Source organism: Balaenoptera ricei, chromosome 10, assembly GCF_028023285.1.
Source record: "Balaenoptera ricei isolate mBalRic1 chromosome 10, mBalRic1.hap2, whole genome shotgun sequence".
In the NCBI taxonomy this organism is placed as follows: domain Eukaryota; kingdom Metazoa; phylum Chordata; class Mammalia; order Artiodactyla; family Balaenopteridae; genus Balaenoptera; species Balaenoptera ricei.
In genome coordinates, this window is record NC_082648.1 from 71,501,899 (window position 1) to 71,521,320 (window position 19,422).

Sequence of the window (19,422 nt, forward strand, 5' to 3'; positions counted from 1 at the left end):
CTTCACTCTATTTACCATGAAAATTAATATTTTTTATAGGCCAAATCTTATGATTCTGCACGGTACAGAGTAAGAATAAATAAAATGGAATATGTTAAGAAATATGTAATTTAATAGAGCAAAGGAAAGGATTTGGAAAAAATTTTTGAAAGAACTATTTAAAGGACAGTCAGCACTTACATCTGAATAATATCCAAGGTGTGATGATCAAAATTCTTGATGCTGAGTCCCATAATTAGTCAATCTGGTTAAGTAGTAGCCTCAAGATCAAATTGGGGAAGAAGCAACTGACCTTAAACACAATTTATTAAAAAACAAAACCAAAAGCAAGACAAAACAGAAATAAGAGCTAAAAAAGGAGCAAGTTTATTTAGTAATAGTGAAGTAAACACAGTATACATATTGCCAAGTATTAATTTAAAATCTGAGACTTAGAAAAAGAGGGGCAAATGGTAAAAGATAAAGACAATGGAAGTGGAGACAAAGTATGAAATAATTTCGAATTTTTTCTCAGCATAACTGGCTTTAGACTTATAGTCATTCAATTTTCACTGCAAACTAAAGAATAGCAATAAAATAATGGCTTAAACAATTCAGACATTTATTACATAACTTAGCAAGAAGGTGGGCCATTTCACAGCACAGTGACTTAATGATGTCATTAAGGATGCAGATTTTTTAATCATTTTGTTCTGTTATCCTCAGTATAACATTCACATGTTATTTTCTATGGATCTAAGCATTAATTAACATGCAGTAATATACCAACAAGAAGGGAAGATGAGTTAAAAAGAAAAATAACCTGTATTCTTTCTCTGCTCTCCTTCCTGTAAGGGAATAAATTTTTCTCTTAAAAACACCTAGCAAAAATCCCCTTGAGGATTGATGATTAGGACACAACCGTTGTCCATCAAGAGACATATCAGTGGCACCAATGACAGAGTTTCCATGGTTGGCTTATATCTGTGAATTTAAAAGTATCCCACAGTAAGAAAATTATTTGTAAATAAAAAATTTTATACACAATTTATATTTATAATAAAAACAGAAATTCTATGAACTGTATTTACCATATATAAAAAAAAGCATTTTGATATTTTCCTTACTATTTCAATTGGTTTTGACCCACCAAATTAATTTTATGACTCACATTTGGTTCATATTCCGTAGCTAAGAAAATGCTGACTTATGTATATCATAATTTATTTCCTGAGGCTGGTAGACTCTACACAGGTTTCTGTGAACCAGAAAGGTGAACAAATGGTTATTAGGCATGTATTCAACAATATCCCCCTACTAAAGTCACAATCTGGTAAAATGGCTTGTCTTTGGCTTCTCTCTTCTTTCCTTTTGGTAACTCTCCCCTACCACCTGCTTCCATCCTACGACCAATCACAGCCCCAATATGACTGCCATTTAGATTGTGCTCTACTATGAAGTACAAAGATTCTCTGAAATTACCAACATTCTCCATTCCTGACGGGAAACCACATGCATTAGCTCAGTTTAAGTATGGAAACAAATTTTTTATTAATTCATGCAATGTGTGAAGGATTATTAGACCATTATATCCCAGCATTTTAAAAATAAGATGATTTCTAGCCATTTCTAGCCAAACAAATATCCATTTGGTGTCAAGTAATAGAACCAACTAGAGCAAAAACAAAAATCAAACAGTGTAAGGAAAATGCTTAGTTACAGAAGTGTCTATCATTAAGCAAGTGAGCTTTTTCTGGACTTCTCAGCTTGGGGGTGTCTGCCTTCTGGGTCATTCTTGATTTTCACAGGTATAATTCTTCCTTCTCTGGACACACTAAGGGCATTTTACTCCAAATGTGTGGAATACAGAAAAACAGAATGACCTTATTGTTAACTTTAAAAACAATATGGCTATAAATGTCAAGTACTTCAGATAGCCCAGGATAAGGCAGTAACATTTTACCATCAAGGTCAAAGGATTACCCTACCTACAGAAACTATTCAGCTTCATTTCTTTTTTCTTGATGCTAGATTTTGCGGGTAAAGATGAGCAAATGTTGTGATCCCTGATTGGGAGTTACAGGAGAGGGAGAGGCAGATAAGCAAAGAATGTAATAAGCAAACTAAGTTATAAAGCCCAGTCCATTTCTAATTTAAGACAGAATTATTTCTCAGAGTCTTCCTATTTGTACACTCACTGAGTTCTAGATTTTCAAAGCCATTTTATATAAATACCTGTTTTAATGTAAAGATAGTATTTGTGAAAATTATTGATTAAATGTATAAATATATGCTTTTATATCTTTGTAATATATTTAAGAAGAGTCATGAGTAAATTAAAGAATATATATATATGTATAAAGTCAAGCTCCATTTTAAAAATAATTAATATTCATGTTCTATTCCTACTCAGGTACCATTTTATAGAAAATTTTTTAAGTAGGTCTTCTTTTTTAGACATTTTTTATGTAATTATATTCTTGTTTGTTCAATTATGCTTTTTTTTTTTTTTTTTTTTGTCACTTTCTAGTTTTCCTGAAAAATCAAGCCTGAAAATTTTTAGGTACAAAACACTTTAGTTTAAATTTTGTAACAAGCAAACTATGTTTTGAAGTTATGCAATTTTCAACATTAAAACATAGAGACATGCACATTTTTAAAAATTACTTTTTAAGAAAAATGGAAGAATGCAATTATTCCTAAAACACAGTAAGATATTTTCCTATGGCATAACCTAAAACTTTGTTCATTTTCTTCCTAAAGAGAAGAAAAAGAAAGCAGTAATACTTGACCACTTTGCTTATTTGGATTCTAAAAATTTTCCAGTTCTACAATTTTTGGATGGCTCAATAATACTTTTAAATATAAAGAAGCCATGAAGAAGGACTAGGAGTAGGGTGGTTATATAATTCATTTTCCAAACTAGAAAACTTCTTGAGAGTAAAAAGGAATAATATTAATAATATTAATAATTATATGACAGTGATAAATGTTTTCATAATACTTGGAAGTCAAATGCACAAAATGATTGGCATCTCGATTTCTTCATTCTTCTTTCCTTTCCCATGTTTCTAAGTTGGTATGATTGTTAATTTAGAAAATTAATAAGAAGGAATTATTCTAAGGCACAATGATTTTACATAAGACATTATCTTCAGCCCTGTGTCAAAATCATCCCCAACATCTTGCAGAGTCTGTTCTTATACTCAAAATATTTTAAGCTAATAGAACCCAACTTTCTGTCTTAGCAAAACACAAAATATGAAATATATAAAGCATACAGTCCAGGAAAATAGGAGCCATAAAATCAATCTACCTATGTGGGATGTTGTAGAAGCAATTCTCAGGTTCTTTTGCATAGAACAGTTTCTTTATTTATGAAAAAACAAGGTTCTTTATTATTATTCTGACCTAACTGCCTGCTTATTACGTGCTTGTTTTTTGCCAAGTATTTTACATGCATCGCTTCATTTTTCTTTTGTAAAACCTATGAGGTAGACGTTATTATTTTATTGTGCTCATGAAAAAAACTGAGATGAAACTCAGACTCTTCATTATGATGCTCCAGTGTCTCACACTGCTTCAAGCTGTATTATATGCTTCCCTAACTAAGCCACTAAAGCAGTGGAATAAATGAAAAATAGTTATAAATCTCCCTTCCATGGAGGCTTAATAGAGCACTTGCCTCCAAACATCTGTGAGAACATTGTATCAAACAACCCACAAACCTGTTTTCAAGCAGAGATGATAAAGGAAATAAGGCACTTTGGATGATATGGGCAAAACTCACTCATTCAGATAGCAAATATTATAGTTTTTGAGCAGCTACCAATTATGAGACACTGCAGTAAATAAGATGGAAGAAATCAGGTTCATAGCTTCCAGGAACCAACATAAAGCATCAAGATAAGATAGGTAAAAATATCTCTACCACATGGTATTATTAGATTAGGAGCCCAGCTGTAATGTGTTTCCATGGATGGAGAATGATAGAGAAGGGTTTTCCAAGTAAAGGAACTGACCACAGGATGAAATGCTCACTTTGTCTTCAGGAAAAATCAAGTTGCTTTTGTTGGAGAGGGAATACACAGATAGGGACACACACAAGACACAGACACATATGCATATGTGTGCACTTGTACATTTACATATATACATATATATACTCAGGTACTCATATTGGGTTGGCAAAAAGTTAGTTCATTCCATAGCATCTTACGGGAAACCCGAACAAACTTTTGGCCAACACAATTATATATGTTCATGCATACATATGCATGCATACATCCTAAACAGCTATGGAAAATAAACAGAGCAATGAAGTGACTTTCTTTTTATTATCAGACATAGAGAACGGATGTGTGGACAGAGGAGGGGAAGGGGAGGGTGGGATGAATGGGGAGATTAGGTTTGACATAAATACACTACTATGTGTAAAACAGATAGCTAGTGGGAACCTGTGTTGTGGCACAGAGAGCTCAGCTCGGTGCTCTGTGGTGACCTAGATGGGTGGGATGGGGGCGTGGGAGGGAGGCCCACGAGGGAGGAGATATATGTATACATACAGCTGATTCACTTCGTTGTACAGCAGAAACTAACACAACATTGTAAAGCAATTATACTCCAATAAAAAATAATAAAAAACAAAAAAAAAATCTATATAGTATTTCTAATTCTAAAAGTCATTTTGAATCTGAAATATAGGAACTTCTTTTGGCCCCAGTATACTTAATCATCAAACTTCCATCATAAAGAAATCCTATGTATGTTATCTGTGTAAAAGGAAACATAAAATCCGCTTGAAGCTTTTCCCAGTATTTCTTAGGAAACTGTTATATTTGCCACTACATATTCAGGACATTTTGCAAAGAATAATAAAGTTGTAAACGATAAGCTTCAGGCTAATATATTTGCCCTTTGGAAATAATGAAGGACTCATTCAGGAAGCTTTATCTAAGGGGAATATGTTTTTCACAAAATGACATTTTATAGCTGAAACTCAAAAAGGGAGATGGGACAAGGCGGGTAAATGTGTGTGTTACTTTATTTAAAATGACATTTAGAAGCAGAGTAAGTAAGAAGAAAGGGATCTGGTTTCAGATATACTCAGTATTGGAAAATAAAACAAACATTGTGCATCTGTTTTTCTTAAACTTGACGTTTCTTGTTAGAGCTTTAAGATCCGCCTCACTGGAATGAAAAAGACTACAAATTCATTATTACATTCCTTTATATTTTTCTAGCCCTTTACATTCTATGGACAACCATTTGTTATTATCTTTAACGGTTTTTAACAATCCTTAATACATTGGAAAAAATTATACTTATTGAATATTTTTGCTTTAAAAATTTCAACGTACATACTTTATTCATAACGTGCAAAGCTAAATATTATTTTTAAATAATAAGGAAGACTAAAGTTTCTTTTCTTTTCAGGTTATTTTATTTGACTGTCAAAAGCATTAAAATTTAATTCATTAACCAGTTACTTTTTTGAGATTTGGAGGAATATTTTTGCTTGAGTACATTTTTTTCAAAGGGATACTGCAACATGTGGCATAAAAATGTTAGTATCTAGAAAATTAAAATCACATAAAAACTGTGGCAAATGTTTTGATAATATTTGGAAGTCAAATGCATAAAATGATTGGCGTCTTGATTTTTCATACCTCTTTTCTTTCCTATGTTTTCTAAGTTGGTAGGATTGTTAACTTAGGAAATTAATTAAAAAGAATTATTCTAAGGCACAATGATTTTACAGAAGATATTATTTTCAGCCCATGTCAATAACATCATCCCCCGCATCTTGTAGAGTCTATTTTTTTACTCAAAATATATTAAGCTAACAGAACCCAACTTTCTGTGTTTCTAAAATATGGTCAATATATTTTATATACTACATATTCACTATTTTCACAATTATGTACTTAACATATTCACTAATAATGTACTCTAACCATGATAGTATGATTAGAAAAAATTTAAATTAAAAAAATGATGTAAAATGTTTTATCACACATGGATTGAACTTACAAAACCGTGGATTAATAAAAGTTTCAATGATCCAGTATAATTTTTCAAATACTAAAGATAAGTTTAGTAATAATTTTTTTCTAGTAGAATTCTGTGAAATTTTTAAAATTTATATTCCCTATTTTCTTCTTTTATTAATTTGTGGCATGATTGTTCGATATTTTAGACAACATTTGTATATTCTTAGTGTACTGCCTAGGAATATTATTGAAATTATTCAGCCCCAAATATAGCTACTTATATTGGTTAATTTTAAATGTTGTATATTAATTTATTATTAAACATCATAACAGTCAATTTTATTGACACTAGATGACGTATTGTGGGCTTCTGAATGCCTAAATAGACAAAAACATTACATAAATATTTAAAAGCACATAAGGGTGTAATGAAAATAAAAAATTCTATGCAACAAAGACCAATCACTTACTAGGTTTATCTTTTTCATATCAATTGAGCATATACTTATATATGCTTGTATATATCTATATATCATTTTTTGAATGATTTTAGAATAAATTGCAAATGTGCATACCACATTATTCTAAGCACTCAGTATATGTTGTCTAACAATAATAACATTTCCGTACATAACCCTAGTATAATTATCAAAATCAGATTATTTAACCTAATTTAATCTAAATATAATTAATAAATGTAAATATATTTATTAATTTATAAAATTTAATCTAATACAGTTGTTTGATTCACAGACCATATACACTTTTCCAATTTTCGCAATAATGCGCTTTATGTATAAGATAATTATCGGTCTTGATTCATGGTCCACCCGGGATCACACATTATATTTAGTTTTCATGTCTCTATAGCCTCTTTAAATTAAGAACAGTTTGTCAATCATTGTCTTTCATGAATTTGGCATTTTAGAATAGTGAAGACCAGTTATTTTGTAGAGTGTTCCTCACTTTGGATTTGTTTGTTATTTCATTATGTTTAGGAATACCACAGGAATGATATTGTGCCCCTCTCTTTCCCAAATAAAGGCCTACTTCTCACATAAAAGATAAGGCAAATCTGAGTTAATCCAGGGACTCACATGATCATAGATAGGAAAAAGGGCAGTCACAGGAGACTCCTTAGTTTTTTGACTCTGCCCTGAACCTGGTCTTTTTATGTTTATGTTCTCCAGCACAGATAGAAGTAGTCTGATTATTATAATATTTTTATTTTTACCATGATAATCTATTGTAGCAGACCCTCAGTCTGTCAAAAACTCGTCTTCAATAGGTATTTTATTTCAGCACCGCAAGCTAGAGTAACTTTTTTTGCCATAATGGGCAATAAAAATGCCAGTCTCCATTTTCTAATGTTCATGAGGACATCGGTGTCTTCAAACTCGGCCAGAGGATGACCAGTCTCAGACTGCCCTGCACCTCAGTGCTTGTTGCCTGTGACCACTTCTGGTATCAAATTGTATAGCAGGGTAAGGGGAGCAGAAGACACAAACTCAAAGTAGCTTTTAGGAATGTCTCCCAAAGACAGAAGTCACAAAAGCAGGACACCAAATTGTCACTACCTTATCTGTAATTCAGAGAATGGTTGCATTGCTGTGACTTTAATCAGGGATCATAATATCAGAAGCCTATCATATTTGGGAAGCTGTGTATGCTCCAGAAATGTGTAACATCAACAAAATGGATGCTGCATGTCTTCCTTCTTGACATCCTTAGTTTAGTGACTGGTACTTTGCTAATATTAACACAGAAAAACAATGGCTTCTGTGATCCTGCACGTCTGTAGAAACCATAGAACCAGCAGAAGTTTGAACTCCAACCTACTCCCACCTTCATTGTCCCACACAAATGTATCGGGTTGGCCAAATCAAAATTTTATGTGCAACCAAATCGCAAGGGAGCCTAGAGAATGCACATTTTAGCTTTTCAGTCTCTATAGTGCAAGGAGGCATACAGTCCAAGGAATACTGATCCACAGTCTCCACTACAGGGGCTGTTGCAGAGTCCTCAAAGCTTCATCTCTTGGCTTCTTCAACCACAGTTTGCTTAACACAGACTGTGTTCTCTGCCCCTTCCTGCCAGTAACTTTTTGAATCCCCTCTATTGCACTCTCTTGCTTCTTCTGGGCCACCTCTTTGCTTGAGTCATGATGTCATTCCAGAAAATCCTTTAGGGGCATTTCTTTTTAACAGACAACTCTAAGCTGGTTACCTTCTCTGGGACCATGTATAGTACACAGGAAACATCTAATGTTGTTATGATTTAGGAGGAAATACAGCCAATTTCCAGTGTAGCCTTCACTTTTGTTGCTCCTTAACCAGACAAGCATTATTAGTAGACCAGTCTGCATGCCTTTCTCTTCCTATGGGATGTTATCTATCCTAGGAATGTCCTTATGCAATTACACTTCTGTGGGGCCCTATCCAATGGCTACAGAAAAAGCATCTGGCTATACTCATGAATATAGCTCAAGATGTGGTTCCTAGTATGCATTCTATTATCTCTTTTAATATTCAAAGAATTAGATATTTTCCTAATTTACACTAAAGAAAAAAGCAAGTGATCAAATAATAAGCAATTCAACAAAAGTCTGAGTATTTTTGGTTATACTCCACTCTCTTCAGAACATTCAGAAATTATTCTAAAGTTTCAACAAATTCCCAATCCGTTTTTTCATATTAATGCACAAAATCTGTAATTTAGTATTATGATTTTTATATTTTTAATTCATAGTATTCATTTTTCTCTAATTTAAAAGTGAAGTAGATGTGTGCATTTTCTCAAATGTATATAATCTATAATTTTGCTAAAAATATTTAACATATGTTGTCAGCCTGAGTAAAGAAAATTTTTTTCTCTCATATTTATTTATTTCTTCCAGTTTTATTGTGATTGTAATTGACATACAGCACTGTATAAATTTAAGGTGTACAGCATAAAGATGTGACTTACATACATCATGAAGTGATGACCATAAGTATAGTGAACAGCCATCTCCTCATATAGATACAAAATTAAAGAAAAAGAAAAAAATATGTTTTCCTTGTGATGAGAACTCAGGTTTTACTCTCTTAACAACTTTCATATATAACATACAGCAGTGTTCATTATATTTATCATGTTGTACATTATATCCCTAGTACTTATAACTGGGAGTTTGTACCTTTTGGCTGCCTTCATCCGATTTCCCTTCCCCCATCCCAACCCCAACTCTGGTAACCACAAATCTGATCTCTTTTTCTATGAGTTTGTTGGTTTGTTTGCTTGTTTGTTTTTAAGTATAATTAACCTACAACACTATGTTAGTTCCTGTTACACAACATAGTGATTTGATATTTCTACACCTTTCAAAGTGATCATCACGAGAAGTCTCGTTACCATCTGTCACCATATAAAGATTACATAATTGTTAACTATTTTCCCTACATTGTACATTTAATACCCATGAGTCATTTATTTTGCAACTGTTAGTTTGTACCTCTTAATCTCCCTCACTTATTTCTCTTCTCCCCTCAACCCCCTGAATGGAGGAAAACATTTTTTTGTGAGTACTTTGAAAAATGAAAAGAGTCTGCTATCTATCCTCTATATATTTTTAAAAATTCTCTGTAAATGAAATGGTTTTTCCTGCATAATATTTTCAAAAATTCCTATTCAACGAGTCTATTTTCTACAGCTGTTATTATTGTTTTGTTTGTTTGTTGTCTGATGATTATCCTTAGATTATTTTCCACTTAAATTTAAGCCATTTCTTTTCACATATTCCCTGAACTAGTGTAACTGTCCATTTCTCTGCATCCTGTTTACTATACTGAGGGTTATGCAAACCCTGACAGGATTAGTAGTTTCACAGAAGTGAAGGATTAGTAATAGGATTTGGATATTTTCTCACTCTTTGCATTTTCTTTACCTGCCAGCCATGTGTACTAAAAGCTTCCACAGTTTACCTCAGCACACATTGCCAGTGCCTGAAACACTGAGCACTGCTTAACGGTACTTTAGGTGTTACCTTCCCTTTAATGTAAGATGGGATTTGGAACTAGACTTCCTGTTCCACTCTGGGGTATCTGGTGGGATTCAATGAGAAATGAGTTACATCTAGTTTTCTCAGCTCCTGCGAGCACTGGGTTGCAGCTTGCCTACCTAACTCTTGGTTCAGCCAATTTGTTGACTAAATTGCTGGCATACAGTCCCTCTCCAGTTCTGTACGAGGATCTCACTCAGCTCTAGATTCAGGCATGGTCAGCTGAGGGTTCTGATCTCCTCACATCATCTCTGCCAGTACTTCTCAGGGTCAAACTCTGCTTCTGGAATCTTCTATCAAACACGTGTTGTCCAATTCCATATCATTCACGAATAATAAAGGTCTTTTACTCCATTTCCTAGGCAGCTTGACCATTTATTCTAGGTTTCATATTGAAAATCGTCTCAGTCTGTATTGATTTTATTTCCTTTTCCTGCTATTCGTTATTTTCCTTTGGAATCTCCATGAAAATGTGTGAACATATTGGATTTTGATTCTCTAAGCTCCCTCTTTGTGTGTTTTCCATGTCTGTCCACACCTCAGGCCTATGTGTTTCCTTCCTATCCCTCCCCTAGGGGCCAAATATTTTTAATTCACTCTCTTCTCAAGACTCACGGTGAAGAAGGATCCAATAAATTTATTTACACAATAAAAATGTAAGAGATTTGCATTCAAAGACAACAGAGCTTGGGCCAACGGAAAGAAGATGTAAAAATATAATATGTAATTAACTGTGATTGATGGATTTGTCCTACAAACCACACCAAATGCCTTCTATTTTGTTGTAGTGTATGACCATCACTGAGCCTAGATAATGTTGCTTTTAGGGAATAATTAGCCTTTTATTCCTGGAGAATAATCTGATTTTACAAATCTTTAAAGGGAGAAGAAATGTCAACAAACATGAAAATTTATAGAAAATTTCTTTGGTGTGCTTTTGACCTCTGTGATGAACCAAGAAGTCTGTTTTCTTTGTTTCAATATGTAGTTCGATTTAATAGGATCAGTTCCTTACAAGTCCAGAATCCTTGATTTAAATAGCTCTTTTGGTGATCGAGACACTTTACTGGTCTCCAATTACTAGTTGTCCAGTCCTCAGACTAAATCAGTTCTCTATTTTGATCCTTAATGATATCCACCAGTTTTTCCTGAAAAGAACTTGCAGGTGACAAAACTAATAACTCAAGGGAAAGGACAACTGTGACATATAACAAGGACAAAATAAATGGTTCAATTTTAGGCCAATATTGCTTTGCAGAATATGAAATGCCATACCTTTTGTAGTCCCAAAAGGCCAACATTTTTCAAAATCTCTCTGAAATGCTAAGGAATATTTGATGAGATTACAATCTTCATAAAATATATTTTTCTAGTAAGTAGGCTGTGGCCTCCCATTTAATACATATCTTTTCAAAGCCTAGAATTCAGGAGACTGAAATCTTCTTCTGCGTTCAACCTACTTATATTTTAAAGATATACTCCTTCTTCTAAACATATAAATAAACATGTGTTTTCTTTCTCCCTAGGACTGCATTATACTCCACAAACTCCAAACCAATTAATCATCTCACTTCATTGATTGCTCTGAGTGTTCTCATTTTCATGAAAGCAAGAACCAAGTCTGAAAGATTTTTTAAGAACTTTGTACACAGTAAAGTAGTTACCAATATTACTACCAACATATAACAGAATCTTAACTATATCACCCTCACAATTTTTCTGTAAATCTACAACTGTTCTTAAAAACATTATATTTTGGTACTTTATTTTTTTAATAGAATGAAAGATTCTTTAAATTCTACAGTGCTTCACAATTTTCAGACGTTTCACAAACATGATTTCATATAATCTCATAATAACCCCCCTTTTTTTAATCTCCTACTCATTTCCCCTCCCCCCTCCCCTCTCCCCACTGTTAACCACTAGTTTGTTCTCTATATCTGTTAGTCTGCTTCTTTTTTGTTTTATTCACCAGTTTGTTGTATACTTTAGCTTCCACATATAAGTGATATCATACAGTATTTGTCTTTCTCTGTATGACTTACTTCAATTAATATGATAATCCCTAAGTCCATCCATGGTGCTGCAAATGGCATTATTTCATTCTTTTTATGCCCGAGTAATATCCCATTTTGTATATATATATATATTTTATATATATTTATATATATACCACATCTTTATCCATTCATCTATTGATGGACACTTAGCTTGCTTCCATACCTTGACTATTGTAAATAATGCTACTATGAACATTAGGATGCGTGTATCTTTTCAAATTAGTGATTTTGTTTTTTTCAGATATATAATCAGGAGTGAAATTGCTAGGTCATATGGTAGTTCTATTTTTAGATTTTTGAGAAATCTCCATACGGTTTTCCACAGTGGCTGTACCAATGTACATACCCACCAACAGTATAGGATGGTTTCCTTTTTTCCACATCCTTCCCAACATTTGTTATTTGTGGTTTTTTTGATGATAACCATTCTGACAGGTATGAGGTGATATCTCACTGTGGTTTTGATTTGCATTTCCGTGATGATTAGTGATGTTGAGCATCTTTTCATGTGCCTGTTGGCCATGTGCTTTTCCTCTTTGGAAAAATGTCTATTCAGTTCTTCTGCCCATTTTTCAGTTTTTTTTTTCTTTTTTTGATGTTGAGATGTATGAGCTGTTCATATATGTTGGATATTAATCCCATATCAGTCATATCATTTTCAAATATCTTCTCCCATTCAGTAGGCTGTCTTTTCATTTTGTCGATGGTTTTCTCTGCTGTGCAAACAGCTTCTAAGTTTAATTAGGTCTGAAATAAACCCACACATTTATGGTCAATTAATCTATGACAAAGTAGGCAAGAATATACAGTGGAGAAAAGACAGTCTCTTCAATAAGTGGTGCTGGGAAAACTGGACAGCTACTTGTAAAAGAGTGAAATTAGAACATTCTCTACCACCGTACACAAAAATATACTCAAAAGGATTAAAGACCAAAATGTAAGAGCGGATACTATGAAACTCTCAGAGGAAAACATAGGCAGAACACTCTTTGACATAAATCTCAGCAATATTTTTTTGGGCCTGTCTCCTAAAGCAAAGGAAACAAAAGCAAAAATAAACAAATAGAACCTAATTAAACTTTAAAAAAATTACTTAAAAATGTTCTATAACTTGTCTTGGTTGGTGCATCTAGACTGTAGCAGAGCCAGGATTTGAACCCAGGCATTCAGACCCCACATTCCACTTTACTGCCAAGTAATACCAACTGTGAAGAAAGTGATATATAAAAAAAAGTATGGGACTTCCCTGGTGGCACAGTGGTTAAGAATCCACCTGCCAATGCAGGTGACACGGGTTCGAGCCCTGTTCTGGGAAGATCCCACATGCTGTGGAGCAACTAAGCCCGTGAGCCACAACTACTGAGCCTGCACTCTAGTGCCCGTGAACCACAACTACTGAGTCCACATGCCACAACTACTGAAGCCCACGCACCTAGAGCCCGTGATCCGCAACAAGAGAAGCCACCACAATGAGAAGCCCACCCACTGCAACAAAGGGTAGCCCCCACTCCCGCAACTAGAGAAAGCCTGCGCACAGCAATGAAGACCCAACTCAGCCAAAAAAAAATAAAATAAATAAATTTATTTTAAAAAAGTATGTAAAGATAAATGTTTGAAAAACACTAGGTCACAAAGCTAAATTAGTTTCTTTATCAAATCAAAAGATCTCTAGGTATCTTCAGTGGGTTAATATCACTGTGACTACTCTAGAAAAGAATACCATTCAACCATGGAATCACTTTTCCTTCATGGACCTTTTGGTCTTGGAGCACATCCTGGGACTTATGTTCCATAAAACATACACTTTAGGGAACAATGACGTGCCATTTTCACATATCTGGGAGGTGCATAAAAGATCACTCTGAAAGAAACCCCAGGCATCACAGATAATATGTTAGTTTTAGTTTGTATACTTGTTTGTATTGTTCATTTTTAAACAGAGGAAAGAAGACATATTATGCCTAGAATATCATACTTTTATCAACAGTCTCCACTTTATAGAAAAACTGAGGAGAGGAAAAACACAAAATAAAATATTACTTATTGTTCATAGCTGGTATATTTCTCATTTAATTGAACTAATTTTAGAATAACGATATGTGTTTTTCTATAATTAATCTTAGTCTGTCATTCTGTTTTCCTTGGCACCACTTTGTTCTTTTTCCTCTGATTGTATTGCAAAGATCACAGTCCAAATGTGCTGTGAATTATAGAAGGGAGGGAAAAATCCTTATATCTCTTCCACTTCTGTATTTTAAAAACGCAAAGTGATTAAGCCATTTTAGTGGCTTATGAAGCATTGGATTGAGCATTTATTCTGACTATTATGCAGGACCTTTCTCTCCTCTGGTTCTTACTACTGAATGCTGGGACAAGATAGAAAACAGTTCATCTTACTTCTCCTCCTCTGAAAATATGAGATGAAATAGTCTATAAAAATGTAAACAAACTATGAATAAATGTCAGGGTATAAAATTAACACAAGAGATGAAGCTAACATCTTCCCTGAATGATTAATTAATATTCCAAGGCTTGAAATGTCCTAGCTTTCTATAATTAAAAATCTTTATGCTTAGCTCAGTAGATGATATATAGGACTTAATCAAATATGGACTTGTCTATAGCTGTCAAAATAAAACGATAGATATTCTACCCTTTTAAAGAAAAGAAATATGAAACTCATTCAGCATGCCATCCCAGAGTCGAAAACTGAAGTAATTACTGCTGTCTTCTCTAAATCTGACGTGCGTACAATTATAACTATGTAGGTAATTTTTTACATGAAAGTCAAAGAGAAATCATGTTGCTAAAGAATAATACATATATTTTCAAATCACATATTTTATGTGATTCAGATACATTCTAAATTCTTTTTAACCATTTATCCAAATAAACGAATTGTCAGTTTTCCTAAACTTTTGATGCTAAATTATTTAGCTCACTTTGTTAAAGCATTAGCAATGATGTTAGTGATTGATAAGTATTATATCAATTAATCAAGTTTTAAAAATTGTATAAATAAATACAATTTAATAAGGCTTATGATATTCCATACACACAAAAATGCGTTATTGGTCATGTTAATTAGTAAGAATATATAAATATACCAATTAAAATGTATTGACCTTACAGGAAAAGATAAACAAACTCTGAATCATACTGATAAAAAGGAATTAAAGAAACAACTCTATAGGCACAATTTAAATATAACTCAATTTATTAACTTTTATTTCTATATTTACTTTATATTTATTAACTTTCTAATAGTATTCTAACAGAATTTTTCTGCAATGACTTTATTAAATAATGAAACTAAAGACTTATGATATGGATGGTAATAATAATGACTTTCCTTCTGAGTTCCTTTTATGCCCTAAGGATCATCACTGACTTATGTTAACTCACCTAATAATCCTAAGTCATATGAGCTAGATGTTATTATCTCAATTGTACAGATCTGAAGATACAGATTTTTAAAAGTTCATTAATCTTCTCCACTATCCTATCATTATGAAGTGGTAATGCTAGTATTCAGGAACAAATATTTGAATATAAAGATTATGTGCTTTCATTTACCACATTCCTATTTTTAATTTAATTTAAAATACAATTGATTAATTTTAATATATAAATTAAAATTTTAATTTGCAACTTATGAAAAGTTTATGCATACTTTATCCCTTTTTATCCTATCAAAACCCCTATGAAATAGTATTCTTTTATTCTCATCTTATGGATAAAGAAATTCAAGTTTCACAAAGTTACTAAATTTGTCCAAGTTCACAAAATTGATCAAGTAGCTGTATCCCTGCTTCTCTGTCACCAGTGTCATGCCTTTTCAACTGCTGCCTCCCTTTCTTAAGACTAACATAAAAGATATTTACTTTCTGCATCAATATATCAAAAATACTTTGAAACACATGGATGTATTTGTTGTATTCAATTTGGAAAAGTTAATATGATTTTTAAAATATTTTTGCATTTTATAAAATTGATATTTATATAATGTTTGTTTTACATTTACTGGTAGCAAAGATGGGTATTTAGTAATTTAAACACAGTCATTTACTAAGAAGTTACATAACTCTTGAACAATATAAAAGATTGAGATATTCTAGATATAACCCAAAAAAGCTTATCAACTATTGTTTAATTTATGTAATTTGAATATGGAGTATCAATAGTGTTTTAAAGGAGTATCAACTTTGCAGCTTTTTTTAAAAACTTTGAATTCACTTCACAGACAAAAGACATGCATTTCCAAAGTGAGTATTATAACCAATATTTATTCTGAAGTGTTGAAAGATATTAAGAATGGTAAAAGACACTATACCTCTGGTCTTATTAATAAAAAATATAATGGCTTTTTTAGCATGTGTTATATGCCAGAGACTATGCTGATCAATTCATTTATTTGTTCATTTTAACCTCACAATGAGATTATGAGATATTTATTATATGCCAACAAACCTGAGATCTGGGGTTCAAAGAGTTTTAATTGGAGGAATAACAAGAAAAATATTGAAGTAAAGAAAAATATAAATAGGAAAAAATATTGACCTACTTATCTACTCTTAATATAATAGAAATAAATTCTTAAAACTCAGAAAAATGAATTGTAAGATTAATGACTCTAAGCATTATCATTAATAAACAAAAGACCTGAGGTGTTCTTCATCTAGTAGACCATCAGAGGCTCTTCACATGATGGTGGTTTCAAAATTCCCAAGAGCCACAAGAGCAAGAAAATCTTAATAAGCAAACACTTTTAAAGTCTCCCCTTGAATCATGCTGATTTTTCCCCATTGGCCAAATCAAGTCACAGTCACCTTGGTATTGTCCCATGGCCAGGAACATACTCAGCATGGGAAGAGACTGCCAAGGCTGTGGATATAAGGACGTAAATTACTGCAACCATTTGCAAACAATATAGAGTTCGAATTGATTTTTCTTATCCCAAGCTTGCACTCTGTCCACTACAGGGCCTACATCTGAAAAACACCAGAAAAAGTATCAACAGGCCCAAGACTATTGAGCCCAGATCCCTCAGGCCTCAAATGAAATCGAATGGTTTATTCTTTATCTTTTTATCATCTTCATACTGCTTGATAAAGACCCTTCTTTATTCTCCCTATATTATTTTTAACAAACCTCTAAAACTTCTCCTAGGGTCAGTATCTTTTGCCTTTTCACTGCCATTTCCTCTACTTTATTAGTACCCATGCAATTTACTTTTAACATGGAAGTATAGGTGTCAAGAGTATATGTTCTAGAATCAAAATACATGAGTTCAAATCCTGACTATGTGGCTTTTGGCAAATTACTTAATTACTCCTCTCTACAGTTTGATTTCCTCATCTATAAAATCAAAACTATCAAGTACCTACCTGATAGGGAAAAAGTGAATCTTAGTTAAAATAACATATATAAATAAAATACTTAGCATTTACTTAATACTTTATGTGGTCAATAATAAGTAGCTCTCAATACTTTATTTGCCTCTTGCTATATGTAATATACAAATGTTCCTACTTCTTTGAAAACTTGGCATCAGTTGACTTCTTTTTGTTACACTCCAATTCCTACCATCAAACTGGGTGATGTCAATAAGATTATGGATGACTCGTGTAACACTGCTGAGACCTGAGCTTTATTATTTCTAAGAAACTTTCTCAGTTTACCTTGGTAACTAATCTTCTCAATCATACTTTGAACTCTGTCATTCCCACAAACTTCCCTTATCTAGAATCACAATTTCACACCTTTCACTTTTATAAATCTCTCTCAAATACTACATCCCTTGTTCTACACCCTGGTTGGGATCTCCTAACTTTTGATTCCTCCTTGCCTTCTCTATCCACCAGCAGCTTCCTGTCTTTCTTTACCTCCCTGTATAGATTCTTTAATACAGCAGGTTAAGTTGTCCTTTGCAAGTAACTTTCACTTCCTTTTTGTCATTACATCTCAGTTACACTGGGATTTTAAAGCCTTTAAAGTTGGTCTTTACTTCCTAGCACAGAATCTTCCCCATACTTATTTGCCTCAAGCCTCAACCTTTATGACCCTCTCCCATCCCCATTGACCTAAGTTTTACTCCTCAGATCTTCTAGTGGCAGCTTGACTACCATTTTTCAGGTAAGCTTTGCATGTGTTTTCATTGTATAATTTAGTCCTCCTAGAACTCATCAAAACTACACTTAACTAATTCATCAAAAGGCTACTTATTTGTCAAATTACTTATGGTCATTTGCTCCAATAAGCCTTGAGTGCAGGGACCACATCTGACTTGCTTGTCATTTTTAGTAGTAATCTGCCTTATAAATGTTATTGTTATTGATGCCTCAATGTCAGGACAGACATGAATATTCTTTCATCTCTTTTTCTTCCCACATATCTCCATCTCCAAACTATTTTCCATTTTCTATGTAAAACAGAACTCCTTCTCTTAGAAATTCCAAGTTTTAAAGCTAGTAATATAAACCGGGTTCTGCTAGGTCATTGTGTCCAAGTCATCTGTTTTGTGTTGGTTAATATTATTTCTTGCAGATGACAGGAAATGCAATTCAAACTGGCTTAAACAACAACACAAAAAATTTTATTGCCTCATGTAACTGAAATGTCCAGCTGTAAATTTTCAGGTGCAGCTTGATCCAAAGCCTCAAATGTTGTCAACAGGAGTTATTTTCTCTACATGTCTTGGCTCTGAATATACCATACACGCTTTGTTCTCAGCCCCCCAGCCTTTTAGGTTTAAGTCCAACAGGGAAGAGTCTCTGCCTCTCAGTGGCCCCAGGAAGCATCACGTTGTATCTCAATGCCTCTGTCTGGGTGCTCATCACTTAGCCATTACTTTGTGCTACAGAATGTTCTATTTCATTTGTTCAGACTTGAGTCTCCCACCTGCCTGTCCTAACCCTGACATTAGAGGTAGAATTCCAGGAAGCATCTGGACAGAGACTTTCTCGAAAGGAAGTGACAGAACCATTTTATATAGCTACCAGATTAAGAATATGTGGCAAACACACACACACGTATATATGTGTTCACTATAAATCACATAACTATAAGGCATTGATGAAATCATACATGATCATATTTATATCCTCCACTCTTACCATTTTGGTCACATAAACAAGAAAAAATATTATGCAGTGAAACTCAACAAGATCTATTTCTCTAACTGAAGGACATTTAATCATCTTTATTAGACTTTTTTTGTTTTCTCCAAAGAGTTGAAAGTAAAACACAAAATATGGAGTTGTCGATATTTGTGTTTTTCTTATATATTTACATAGATATGTCGAAGTCCATTGTATACATTTCAGGTTACTCCTTAATTGAAATATATTTC